Raw genomic sequence first — 14,840 nt, forward strand, 5'->3', positions numbered from 1 at the left:
ATCAGCCTGGAATCCTGGTTCAGTTGTGAAACTTATACTGGCATCAGCATTTAAAAAGATTTCATCTTGGTTTCTGTAAGAGAAGAAGGGTATCACTTTTCCTTGAGAACAGAAAGTTATTTTAAACTCTGACACAAAAAAAAAAAAAAAAAAGAGTATGCACTCATCTGTACACATACATGTGTGTACACAAGGCACATTCTATATTCATATACGGAATCTTATTATTCCCAAATACAAGTTTTACAAAGCAAAGAGAAAATTGATTAGCAGTGCAAGACGTTTTCTAATGCTGGAAGGCAAACTAAAGTTTCTTATCTAGTTTCTGTAATCAATATCTTAAAATGAAAGCTACATTTCAAGAGCAAATTTATTACATCATGATAAGGAGTTTCAGCCGTAACTAAGAATTTTGCATTGATTAATAACTGGAGTTGGAAGGTAAAAACAGCTTCCCTTTCAAGAGACACTCTTTTCAAGGAGGTCAGCACACATCATGGAAAGCATGAAAGTGAAGATCAAGTGGTTTGTAATGTTATTAAGTTAGAGTAGCAGATGTCAATAGCTTTATTTTATGTTGCTGTTCCATACACCGTATACTTGTAGTAAAGTACCAAATTAAAAGAAAACAACAACAACAAAAAGATTTACAAATTACTGTAAAAATAATATTATTATAGCATGATGAAATGACCTAAGAATAATATAAAAGTGCATTTATGGTTGGTATATTTATAAAGTATACAAAAATAAAAATATAAAACATAAATATATATAAAGTATATAAAGTCTTTTTCAGGTTGCTAGCCAAACAACTGCAAATGTGATATTAGATTTGAAATTGGCTTCCTAAAATCTTTACTGAAAATGTTTCTTGACCACTTTATAAACCAAGACTAGTCATCCTACATTTTAACTATTTAGATACACATCCAACTGAACAATATATTTGTTCTGTTTGTTATTATAGTGCCTATAGTGTCATATATATATATACATGTATATGTTCTTTGAAGCTGTAAGAAAAACATGATATAAACCATTTACTTAATGATAATTTTTTTTCAGCCACTGACTTGGCACCCTCTAACATTACAGAATTGTGATAGGAAGGAGAAAGATTTCAAATTTCAGTAAAGGAGAGATGATAAGTAGTGACTTGAGCATAGAGGCACTGCAACAGAACTGAAGGGAAAAAGCAAGGAAATATGAAGCAAGGAAATATGGGCACAGGCTTATTGAGGTATGAGCAGGAGAAGATCTTGCCTGTGACTATGCTAGGTCCATACTATTTTAATAGTCTTAATATTATTTGCCTAACAGCAGACAGAATTATTTTTTTTTTATTTTTTTTTATTTATTCCCCTTAATATACTAGCAAACCATATATGTAGAAGTCACACACATGCAGCTACATGACTGTTTTTGGAAAATGGACTGTAACTGGTATCCTCAATTACCAACATAGTGATTCTGCAGGCCTAAAACTCCCATTTATCTTATACACTGTTATGCTAAATTTGGAACTATAGGCCAGTCAGCTTCACCTCCATCCCTGGAAGGTGATGGAACAGCTCATCCTGAGTGTCATCTCTAAGCATATGGAAGAAAAGAAAGTGATCAGTAGTAGTCAGCATAGATTCACCAAAATGAAATCATACTTAATCAATCTGATAGCCTTCTGTGATGGAATGACTGCCTGGGTAGATGAGGGAGAGCAGTGGCTACATTGTCTACATTAACTTTAGCAAGGCTTTTGATGCTCTCTCACACAACATCCTCCTAGGTAGACTCAGAAAGTGCAGGTTAGATGAGAGGATGGTGAGGTGGATTGAGAATGTCTGGATGGAAGAGCTCAGAGAGTTGTGCTCAGTGGGGCTGTCTACTTAGAGGCCTGTAGCTACTGGTGTCCCCCAGGGGTCCAGTCCTGTTCAAATTATTGATCAATGACCTGGATGATGGACTTGCACCCTCAGCAAGTCTGCTGACGACACAAAACTGAGAGGAGCGGGTGATATACCAGAAGGCTGTGCTGCTATTCAGAGACACCTGGACCATCTGGAGAGTTGGGTGGACAGGAATCTCATGAAGTTCAGCAAAGGCAAGTGCAGGGTCCTGCACCTAGGGAGGAATAACCTCATACACCAGTACAGGCTGGGAACTGACCTGTTGGAAAACAGCTCTGCAGAGAGACCTGGGAGTCCTGGTGGGCAGCCAGTTAATCAGGAGCCAGCAATGTGCCCTTGTGGCCTTGAAGGCAATGGTATCCTGGAGTGCATTACAGAGTGTTTCCAGAAGGTGGGAGGAGGTGATCCTCCCCCTCTACTCAGCCCTAGTGGGGCCTTACCTGGAGTACTGTGTACAGTTCTGGGCTTCCCAGTACAAGACAGATATGGAGCTCCTGAACAAAGTCCAGAGGAGGACTATGAAGAGAGCTGGCCTGGAGAAGATAAGAAGGGATCTTTTATCAATGTATATAAGTATCTTAAGAGAGGGTGCCAAGATGTTGGTTCTAGACTCTTTTCAGTAGTGCCCAGCAATTGGACAAGAAGCAACAGGCGCAAACTGAGACATGGGAATTTCCATCTGAATATGAAGAAACACATCTTTATTGTGAGGGTGACAGAGGACTGGCACAGGTTACCCACAGAGGCTGTGCAGCCTCCTTCTCTGGAGATATTCAAAACCCACCTGTATGCAATCCTGTGCAATGTCCTCTAGGTGATCCTGCTTGAGCATGGGGACTGTAATAGATGATCTCCCAGAGGCTCCTTCCAACCTTAACTATTCTGTGATTCTGTGTTTCCGTGAACCAGTGTAGACATACTGTGACTAAAAGCTCATTAAAACATAGAATATATATTACCTTCAATAGAATGTAATAAGTGGAGAGAAAGAAGGTAGTACAAAAGCTGAGACTCTCATGCGTTATTGAAGTGTAAGTTTGCATAATGTTACCTTGATATTCTTTCTACTAGATTTTTTATAGCTAACTTGCAGCTTACTTTTCTAAAGATCCTCTATCTTTCTTTTTTCCTCAAAGGTATAGCTTTTAATTTCTTGCAAGTTATTTGTTTCAGATTTCTCATCTAAAAGTCTTCATGCTTTCAAACATCAAGTTCTTTGTCTAGCTACATCTGCTAAATATTATTTCAATATCATTGGAGATACATCTCTTAGAACTGATCACCTCCATCCCTTTTGTGAGATAGATAAAAATGTTGTTCATTCTATTGGGTCAAAGTGTTATTTAACTCTTAAAACCACAGTTAAATCACAATAGCCAGAAACCCTACTTTCATATCTAGCACTACCTACAATAATGATATTATTAGTATCTATTTCTTTTAGTCTTAGCTCAGCACATTGACAATAAATAAATAAATGTAAAGATAATTAAAAAAAAATGAAAAGAAAAGCAAAAGATATTCTCTAGTTTACAAATACAAAAATATTACAAAATATATATATATATATTCTCTAGTTTTCTCATTTTGTCCAGGTATGGTGTATTCAATTCTCAGACATTCTTCCTAGCAGAATATGACTGAAACCTCCAACTACCCCTTGTTAAGTAGGCTAGAAGATTTAGCCCTACTTTACAGCACATTTATACCTTGTGTTGGTTTAGGCTTGGATTATAAAGGAGGCTAGTCAGATACACTTTTCTTACCTGACAGTTTCAAATTATTTTTATTTTCAGGAACTGAGATGTTATAAGCATGAGCACAACTCTAGGAAAGCTCTGCAGGAGGATCTGGATAGGCTGGAATAATGGGCTGAGGTCAACTGCATGAAGTTCAACAAGGCCAAGTGCCGGGTACTGCACCTGGGGCGCAATAACCCCAAGCAGAGCTACAGGCTGGGAGAGGAATGGTTGGAGAGCTGCCAGGCAGAGAAGGACCTCGGAGTGATGGTTGATAGGCGGCTGAATATGAGCCAGCAGTGTGCTCAGGTGGCCAAGAAGGCCAACGGCATCCTGGCTTGTATCAGAAACAGTGTGGCCAGCAGGGGTAGGGAGGTGATCGTCCCCCTGTACTCAGCTCTGGTGAGGCCGCACCTCGAGTACTGTGTTCAGTTTTGGGCCCCTCGCTACAAGAAGGACATCGAGGTGCTTGAGCGAGTCCAGAGAAGGGCAATGAAGCTGGTGAGGGGCCTGGAGATCAAGTCCTACGAGGAGCGGCTGAGGGAGCTGGGCTTGTTCAGCCTGGAGAAAAGGAGGCTCAGGGGCGACCTTATCGCTCTCTATAGGTACCTCAAGGGAGGCTGTAGCGAGGTGGGGGTTGGTCTGTTCTCCCACGTGCCTGGTGACAGGATGAGGGGGAATGGGCTAAAGTTGCGCCAGGGGAGTTTTAGGTTAGATGTTAGGAAGAACTTATTTACTGAAAGGGTTGTTAGTCGTTGGAACAGGCTGCCCAGGGAAGTGGTGGAGTCACCATCCCTGGAAGTCTTTAAAAGACATTTAGATGTAGAGCTTAGGGATATGGTTTAGTGGGGACTGTTAGCGTTAGGTCAGAGGTTGGACTCGATGATCTTGAGGTCTCTTCCAACCTAGAAATTCTGTGATTCTGTGATTCTGTGAACTATAAACAGACAGATCTTGTAAATTGTTTCTTAGTGTGTTCACCTAGTAGCATATAGATAAATACGTAGATAGAACTACAGAACTATAGAAAGTAAAAAACACCCTATAGTGGAATATATTAAAAAAAAAAAAATGTTAATTCTGAGTGTGGAAATTTTCATCAATCAAAGCTTCCACTGAGGGTTATTCTTAAAACCCCATGTATTAGTGTGGTGGTTTTACCGTGCTGGGCAGCTAAACCCCACAACTGCTCTCTCACTCCCCCTCCTTTAGATGAGGAGGGGGAGAAGTAAAGCAAAGAACAACTCACGGGTTGAGATAAGGATAATTTAATTAAAGGGAAATAATTATAATAATTAAATAAAGACTACCATGAACTAAACAATTTAACTAAGGGGAAGTAAAAGGGAAAAGGGGAAAAAGGGAGGAAAACAAACAAACAAAATAAATGAAAGCTATATGGAAGTGCAGAGGAAAGAAATTACTCTCTACTTCCCACAAATGAGCGATGATTGACCACGTCCTTGAAGCAAGGCCTCAACGCACGCAGCCGGTGTTCGAGAGGAGGACCGACGTCTTCTCAACGAGAGCCCACCCCTCCCCTCTTCTTCCTGTTTCCACCTTTTATTGCTGAGTGTGACACCACATGGTATGGAATATCCCTTTGATTGGTTTAGGTCAGCTGCCCTAGTGATGTTTCTCTCCTCACTTTTTGCCCACCCCCTAGGAGGGTTAGAGAAAGGCCCAATGCTGTGCCACTGCTGCTCAGCAGTAGACACAACACTGGTGTGATAACACTGCTGTTCCAGCTACAAGTACAGAGTACGGCACTGGATGGGCTGCTGCCGGGAAAGTTAACATTCCAGCCAGACCCAGTACAATTAGGCCAAATATATCTGTATAATGCCACTAATATCTATGAAAATTAATTTAAAAGACATATGTGAACTTGATAAATAGCTCTTCAAATCATACATATGTTACAGGAATTCAGGAATTGCCATTTACAAATAGAAGTTTTGTTCTACCTCTTCTAAAATATATAATTATTTCTTAACAATATGTGTGTTTACTGTATCCTCTATAATATAGTGTAATTTACCAGGCAAATTATCACTGCTTCCCTATAAGCTTCAGCATAATATCAATGCTTCAGCATAATATCAATGATTAACTGTGTGTTCATGGATAAATTTTCCAAGAGTATTTTATCAGTTCCATTCGCTCTGATATTGCAGCAGCTACTTTGATATTTCAGCAGCTGGGTTTCTGAAGCTTCATGAAGCATCTTGAAATTACCCTATCCTTTTTTTATTTTTTTTTTTTCCACACTGAGATAGGGATAAACTCAAATCTTAACTTAAAATTAAAGTTTTGCATCCTTTTATTTTTAATTAATTATTACTTTAGACATTTTTTTCTAATTATTTTTCAGAATATTAATTTACTAATATATTAAAAAAAACTGGCTGTAGATTTCCAAGGGATCTTAATTCAGGAATGATTTCAGGGAATGAAGGGGAGAAGATGCATTTTATACCAGCAAGGGGGTAACTGGATCCTGAATAAACAAGCAGAGGAAAAAATATTTCCATGGAATTCTGTTATGTTCTATTTCCATAGAATTCTCAGAAAGAGTGGTTAGGCATTGGAACACATTGCCCAGGGAGGTGGTGGAGTCACTGTCCCTGGGAGCGTTTAAGGAAAGTTTGGTGGGGTACTTAGGGACATGGTTTAGTGGGTGATATTGGTGCTGGGGGGTGGTTCTACTACATGATTTTGGACACCTTTTCCAGCCTTTATTATTCTATGATTCTATAATTCTAATCAATCTGTCATCGGTCCTATTTACCATGCAAAATTTGCATGGTATAATGACTGCTTCTTTCCCCATTTTATATTATCCAATCGTCAAACTTCAGTAATTATCTAAAATGTAATTAAGAATTTTATCATCCCCTTGATAACTTTGTGTATGGGAGGGACAAAAAAAAATAAAAAAAATAAAAAAAAATAAAAAATAAAAAGAAAACTAAGCTTCTAACTTTGCATGCCTCTGGACTCTTTTTTTTTTTTTTTTTTTTTTAACGAAAATGGAGAAGAAATCAACATTATCTTTAAAACACAATGATATAAATTTCAAAGTTCTCTGAGGAGCCACAGAAATAAGAAGGAAGGTGGTTTCAGCCAGTTCTTCATTTTAGCCTTTTGTGTAGGATTTCTCTTAATTTCTTTATGCAGATGTCTGGCTGTAGAGACTGGAAAAATTTGGAAACATGAATACACACACCTCTGGTTCATTTATTACTCAAATAGCTGTTATTTTTAAATCTTAGTGAAAAAGTGATGAGGGCTATTATAAAATCTGATCCTTTTGTCATGCACTTTTTGTACTTGCAACATCCACATACTTTTAGCTGTTATGTCCTCATTCTCACCATTAACCATTATTCTGTATTGTATAGAGATGTCACAATTATAGTTTGCTGGGATGTGACTGCATATCTGCAATATAAACTAGTACGTTTTAGAATTATCTGAGAAAAGCAGTCCAGAAATATAAATGTATGAAAATGCTCAAACTTGATGGCACATGTTCTTGCACTAGGTAATTTATGGCTCTCTCATTTAGTTTCATGCATCCAAAGCACATGGCAAGAAGAAATTCAGTTTGACTTTAGGTCACAAACATATATTGACAATTATCAGTCTAAACCAAACTAGCTTAAACAAAAACAAAGAAGCAAACAAATAAAACCCACACGGCTGAACTATTCTATACTGTATTCTAAAATCTAATACTTCATTTTTTGTGTGTGTAAAACACAGGTTAGGTCATTTGCAAGACTATACTGGTTATGGAAGCATTTGACCACTTGGCAACTTAAAAGTGCATTGTTGTCCTACACTACTATACTATTCTAAATATACTATATATATACTAATATACTATATACTATATACTATCTATACTATACTAAAATATTCTATCTATACTATATATCTATACTATCTATACTATATACTATACTATATACTATATACTATCTATACTATACTAAAATATTCTATTTTATTGAAAACAAAGAGAGCTAGATATTCTTTCCAACGATAAATGCTCATATAAAACAACTCAATAATCAACAGAAAACTAAACATTTCAGAAAGTTTCAGTAGTTACGTGGCAGGGGGTACTGGCTATCAATTGCACACAGTTTTGATGACCATAATGTGATAAATCTGTTACTGCCATCTCTTCTGTGTTCTGATCATTTAAACCATAGCTCAGCAGCAACTTTTAGATCTTTAAATTGATTCAATCATCATTTAGACCTTTGGGGAAAATCTGCAGGTAGGGGTCTTGTGCCAATCCTAACCTTCAGTTGAGTTCTAATTTTCCTTTTTATTTCCACTGCAGCAGCTTAATATGTAAACATATATAGTTTCAAAAGTTAAAAAGAATTTTTGAAACTGTCTTCTGCTAACTTACCTATGCAGTGAAGGCTGCTAATCTTTTTGCAGTTTGTCTTTAAAGCCAAAAATTACTGTGTTTTGTCATAGACAGGCTAATAAATCTAATAAACAACCTAATTTAAAAATATAGCCATAGTGATACAAGACACAATTAAAAGTCTGATGTCACAAATTCTGCTCATCAGCATAACATTTATGATTTAATAGCCCTACTGTTTGCAGAATTAGCCTCTTATTCTGTTACAATACAATGAACGTGTATACACAGTTTGAAAAAAACCAAACAAACAACAAAAAAAAACAACTGTATTCACATTGCATAAAAATGCAAAAGCATTTTTAATAAAATTCTTTTTATCACCTTTGGTTCCTTTCTATTACTCTCACATGTAATATACCTAACCAGAGATCACTTGTAGAGATTGAACCTGAAACCTTCGATATGAAGTTTCTTCCACTTGAAGGAAAGGAACTCAATCTGCCAATAACAATTGCGTATTATATGCTTATGGTCTAGTCATTCAGGATACAATATAGATATCTAGTGTAAAAGCAAGATGATGCAGTTATCTGGATCATTAATTTTTAATTACTTTGGACATTGGTCTTTCAGCACTGACTGAACCAGAATTAGCACTATAGGTATGACTGAAGGAGACTGGCTTTGTTGACTGTGTTTAATTTCTACTGATACCCTGTTGTGGAGTCTGGTATTGGTTTACAAATGGAAAAAATCTGGAATGTTCTATATATTGGATATATCTTTATATATGTGTATTGTTTTGCGTGTAGGTGCTTGTTAGCAGGGGGCTGCAAGGGTGACCTCTGTGAGGAGAGGACAGGGGCAGCCCCACCCAAGACACAACTGATTTCAGCTGTCTTCAACAGACCCACCACAGAGCAAATATGAGCCTAACAGCCACACTAGTGACACCTCTCTAAAAGCGTATCTAAGAAAGAACAAAATGCTGCACAACAGAAAAAGGAATGAGATAAAGAAAGTGTGAGGTACAGCTGTGTGATCATCAAAGTCAGAGAAGTAGAGGTGAGAAGAAGTACTACAGGAGGTAGAGCACAGATTCACCTGCAGCCTGTGGAGAAGACCACAGTGGAGTACACTGCCCATGGAAGAGTCCAAGCATGGGGAAAGCGTGAGGAAGATGGAGCAGCAGGGAGGAAATATTTTGAAATTACTACAGTCCACTATTCCCCACCATCTCTGTGTTTCTTAGGATGGAGAAGAGGAGGTGGAGGAGCCAGGAACGAAGGAATGAAGATCAGTTTCCAAAAGAAGGGGTGGAGGGCAAGATATTTTAATTTTTTTTGTCTTTGCTTTTCACTATCCAACTCCTTTTTTAATAAATTGGCTTTTTTTTTTTTTTCCAGTCAAGTCTGTTTTGCTCATGACAGTGATTTCTAAGTGACTGAGAAGGATTATAAATTCCGACTCCCAGCTACTCATAGGACCAACCAGAAATCAAACCATATATGTATGTCTTGCCTTCTAGACCCTCAAAGATCATCTAGTTCCAACCCCTCTACCATGGGTAGGAACACCACCCACTAGATCAGGTTGTGTAGGTCCTCATCCAACCTGGTCTTGAATGCTTCCGGGGATGGGGCATCCACAACAACTCTGGGCAATCTGTTCCAGTGTCTCACCACCCTCTGAGTGAAGATTTTCCTCCTGACCTCTAAATCTCCACTCTTCTAGTTTAAAACCAAACCTCTCTGAAAGACCTCTTTACCCTCAAGGGAATCACTGGCTTCTCACAGTTTAATGTCTTATCATACAATCATAGAATGGCTTGGGTTGGAAGTGAACTTAAAAATCATCTAGTTCAAACCACCCTGCCATAGGCAAGGATGCTACCTACTAGATGAGGTTGCCTCATCTAACTTAGTGTTCAACGTTTCCAGGGGTGGGGCACCCACAACCTCTCTTGGCAACCTGTTCTAGTGCCTCACCACCCTCTGAGTGAAGAATTTCCTCTTAACCTCTAATCTAAATCTCCCCACTTTTAGTTTAAAACCATTCCCCCTCATCCTGACAATATCTGATTGAGCAAAGTTGCTCTCCATCTTTTTTACAAGCCCCCTTCAAGTACTGAAAGGTTGCAATGAGGTCACCCCAGAGCCTTCTCTTCTTCAGGCTGAACAGCCCCAGCCCTCTCAGCCTTTCTTCGTAAGAGAGGTGCTCTAACCCCTTGATCATCTTTGTATCCCTCCTCTGGACCCGTTCTAATGCCTTCACATCCTTCTTGGGCTGGGGGCTCCAGATCTGGACACAGTGGACCTCACCAGGGCAGAGTAGAGGGGGACAATCACCTCCCTTGACCTGGCTGATCTTTGGATGCAGCCCAGGATGCATTTGGCCTTCTGGGCTTCAAGCATGCACTGCTGACTCATGTCAAGCTTTTCACCCATCAGGAGCCCCAAGTCCTTCTCTGTAAGGCTGCTCTCAATAAGTTCTTCTCCAAGTCTGTACTCTTGTCTGGGATTGCCCTGGCCCAGGTGCAGCACCCTGCATTTAATCTTGTTGTCCAGTCATCTGCAGACTTAGTACATAATCAAGTCCTGGATCCAAGTCATTTATGAAAACATTAAAGATTAGTGGCCCTAAAATGAAGGCCTGTGGAGCCCCACTAGTGACTGGACACCATCCTGAGGTAATCCCATAAACTGTAAGTCTATCAGTCCAATCCATTAGCCAATTATTCAGCTATTGTATTAATTGTATTATTTATTTGTCTAGCTGTATGCTGGACATATTGTCCAGAAAGATACTGAATCACAGAATCGCAGAATGGTTGAGGTTGGAAGGGACCTCTGGAGGTAATACTTGGTCCAACTTGCTCCACTGTTCAAGCCGGGCCACATGCAGCAGCTTGCCCAGGACAATGTCCAGTTCGCTTTCGAATATCTCTAAGGAGTTAGACTCCACAACTTCTCTGGACAACCTGTTCCAATGCTCCATCACCTGCACAGTAAAGAAGTTTTTCCTGATGTTTAGATGGAATCTTTAGTTTTTCATTTTGTGAACATTGGCTCTTGTCCTGTCACTGGGCACTACTGTTCCCTTCAGGTATTTATACACAGTCTCTGGGCCCTATTCAAAATAAAATATTAAATATAAATAAATAAATAAATAAATAGTATGTCTTGTTTGTGGGGAGGAAGAGTGTGTAGTGGTTTCACAGACAGCTAACCTCCACCACACCTCTCTCACACTAACACTCCTCAAAATAACAGGAGTAGAAAATATGATGAAAAAGTTCATGGGCTGAGGTAAGGACAAGGTGATCACTCAACAATTACTGTCATGGACCAATCACACTCATCATAAGGGAGACAAATGTAATTTATAGCTCACTACTAACAAACTAGAGCAGTGAGAAACTAAAAGCACCTTTGTCTCATGCACCTTTTTCTACCTCTTTGCCCCAAACAGTGCAGGGGAATGGGGAATGGGAGTTGCAGTCAGTCTGTAAAGCTTTGTCCTTGCTGTTCCTTCATGCTTCACTGTAACTCTCTTCCTCTGCTCCAGCATGTGGTCCTCCCATAGGCTGGTCAAATCACCTGATTATCAAGAAAACGTATTTTGATGCAGATGTCCTGTTTATTGCCATGTCAGTTCCTTTGTTTTTGCTGGGAAGGAGACGAAAGGGTGGCTGTAAATTATCGTGAAAGCCCTGACTCTTCTTAGCATTACATCTAGGAATACCAAAGATTTAAAATGTCTCAGAAACCCAATTCTCAGCATTGTTTCTTCACCCCATGTTTCAGTGCAAATAACTCTGAACATAAGATTTTATTCCTTTAATGACAGACTTCACAAGAAACATGATTAATCAAAGATGATCTTTGATATAAGTTAAGTCAGTAGTTTCTGAAAGGGTGAAGTCATGGTTTCTCTGAAGACCTTCTGCTGTTCTTCTAGAAGCATTTCTATCCTAGGAGACAAAAGATAACTGGAGACTGGTTTTGAGGTTGATTAAAGTATGCAGCATTCTCCATAATTAGATCACATCAGGAAAATATAAAACATATTTGCAGAATTTGAAAGCTATTATACAGATGAAAAATACTCCTATAATTATGAAAATGTAGAGTTAATTAATTCTGCCACATCTTACAAGTTTAGAAAAGTTTAAATAAAGTGTTTAATTAATTATCTCTGTCACAAATAAACATTTGCATGTATTTTCCATGTAATACAAATCAGTGCTCTTCTCTGAAGTTTACACTGGTCTTAACCTAGTTATAGCAAAGATGAATATGAAAATACAAATAAATTACTGTATTTTGCTATGATATATATTGTAAATGAATAGCTCAAAATCACTACAAAGCATGTCTTCTTAAATTAAATAATTTACAAGTCTTGCCAACGCTCTAAATAAAAACACGTATTTTTTTTTTTTATTCCATATTTACATAAATAGTATGCATAATTGTTCTTTTTGCATGGTTACTGCATAGGTTGATTTGACTATTTAAATATGCATGAATTTCCTGCTATTCCCTAGGGCTTGCAGAAACAAGATGGATCTTGAGAGACTGGTTTAAAGTTTAAATTTAAAGAAGAAAATCCTTACAGATCCAAGCATCTTTGAATCTTCTTTGAACTGTGGAATTCTAATTTTCACCTCAAGTAAACATTTAATAAATAATTATTACCTGATGATACATGAGCAGTGCCAAGATTAAGTCAATTATTTGTTTATCTTTTTTTCAAGGATTTAGACAATTCTACATCCAGCCACACAATAGGAAGGGCATGATTGATCTTAACCATATTGACATTTTACAACACTTCACACTGATGAATTAAAATTTTCCAACCCAGCTGACCAGGTAACTAAATTTCAACATTAGTTTTGGAAAATACAATTCTTATAACACTGTACTCCAGAAATTGCTAATATCTTAGCTGGTTGCAGATAAAAACTTATAAGAACTATCAATAACAACATTTAATTAACACAAGTAACATTTTGTTCATGTTGATAAGTAGTTAATCATTTGTTATGCATGAAAGAATCTTGTGAGCTACAAGTAGTGTCATTGTTACAAATGGTGAGCTTGCTTATAATGAAGTCAATGGGTTTGCAAAATAAATGTAGCACACTGTGTAATAGTTTTACACAGATAGGTAGCTAAGAATCATCACTCTGTTCTCACACTCCCCCTCCTCAGAAGGACAGGGGGAGAAAATATAATTGAAATAAATAAAAAAAGTTTGTGGGTTGTTATAAGGACAGGGATATCACTCACCAATTACTTTCACAGGTACAGAACAGACTGAGCATAGGGAGATTCATGTAATTTATTGCAAACTAATAACAAACTAGAGTGGTGAGAACTAAACAAAAACTGAAACTACCTATCTCATCCACATTTTTCTACTTCCTTCTGCTGAGTGGCATGGGGGAGTGGGGAATGGGGGCTGCAGTCTGTCTATAATGCTTTGTTTCTGCTGCTCCTTCATGATCACTCTCTTCCCTGTTCCAGCATGGGATCTATCCCACACAGTCTTTACCAAACTGATCCTACATTGACTTCACACAGACTGCAGTTCTTCAAGAACTGTTTTAACATGGGTGCATACCGTGGGATGCCATCTTTCTGGAACAGCCCGCACCAGCATGAGTCCTCCATGGGCAACAGGCCCTGCCAGACCTCCTGCTCCACCACATGATCATCTCCACAGGCTGCAGCTTCAGCCCAGGGCCTGCTCCTGTGGGGACTCTCCATGGGCCACATCCTCCTTCAGTTCATATCCACTTGCTCCACTGTGGGTTCATCCACAGGCTGGAGCATGCATATATGTGCCAACATTGTCCTCCTTGGGCTGCAGGGGGACAGCTGGCTCCACCATGGTCCTCTCAACTCTCTGCCAGGGAATTTCTGTTCTGATGCCTGGAGAACCTCCTCTCCCTCCTTCACTAACCTGGGTGTCTGCAGGGCTGTTTCTTTCTACATTTTCCTCGCTCCTCTCTCCCAGATGCTATTGTAGAACATTTTTTACCCTTTCTGCAATCTGCCTTCACGGGAATACAACCAACATTGGCTTAGCTTAGGCCAGCAGTGGGTCCCTATTTAAGCTGGCTGAAGCTGGCTGAAGCTGGCTCTTACCTGACATGGACCAGTTTCTAGATGGACCAGTTCCCACAAAGGCCACCCCTGTGTTTCCCCCCCACACACACTACAAAAAGTTTTCCACATAAACCCAATATACCTTGTTGAAAGAAAAGATTAAATCTGTTATACCTCTCTATATAGTGCATATCTCTCAGAATGCTAATAAATTCTCAAAATGCCTTAACATAGTCTATATAATATAAATACTGTACATGCTTGCATATGTATATAACTTGCCCCTCTACAGTTTATAGGGTTATATAATTGATAATGGTGAGTTTCCTGGGAATACTGAAATAGCTCTCCTCAACTAAGACATAATCTTATACTCTTTGACTGTAGGAATATGCTGTTGAGTGGTAAGAATCTTAATGGCAAGAGGACCAGATGGGAAGCTGGTCCAGTGGCCTGCAAGAGAGTGCAACCACATCAGCACAGGCAGGGGAATTCAGAGGTAGGTCTAAAGTGCTTCTAAAGCTACTTCTTAGCCAGCTTATAATGAGGATTTCTGAAAGAATCTGAGCTGTAAAGGGAGGGAAAACAAAACAAACAAACAAAAATTAAACAGGAAGATAATTGCTACCAGGGCCCTTGGTCAAACTATAACAACAGAATGTTTAGAAACCCCTCATTATCA

The sequence above is a fragment of the Aythya marila genome, assembly GCF_965140915.1.
Source record: "Aythya marila genome assembly, chromosome: 1".
In the NCBI taxonomy this organism is placed as follows: domain Eukaryota; kingdom Metazoa; phylum Chordata; class Aves; order Anseriformes; family Anatidae; genus Aythya; species Aythya marila.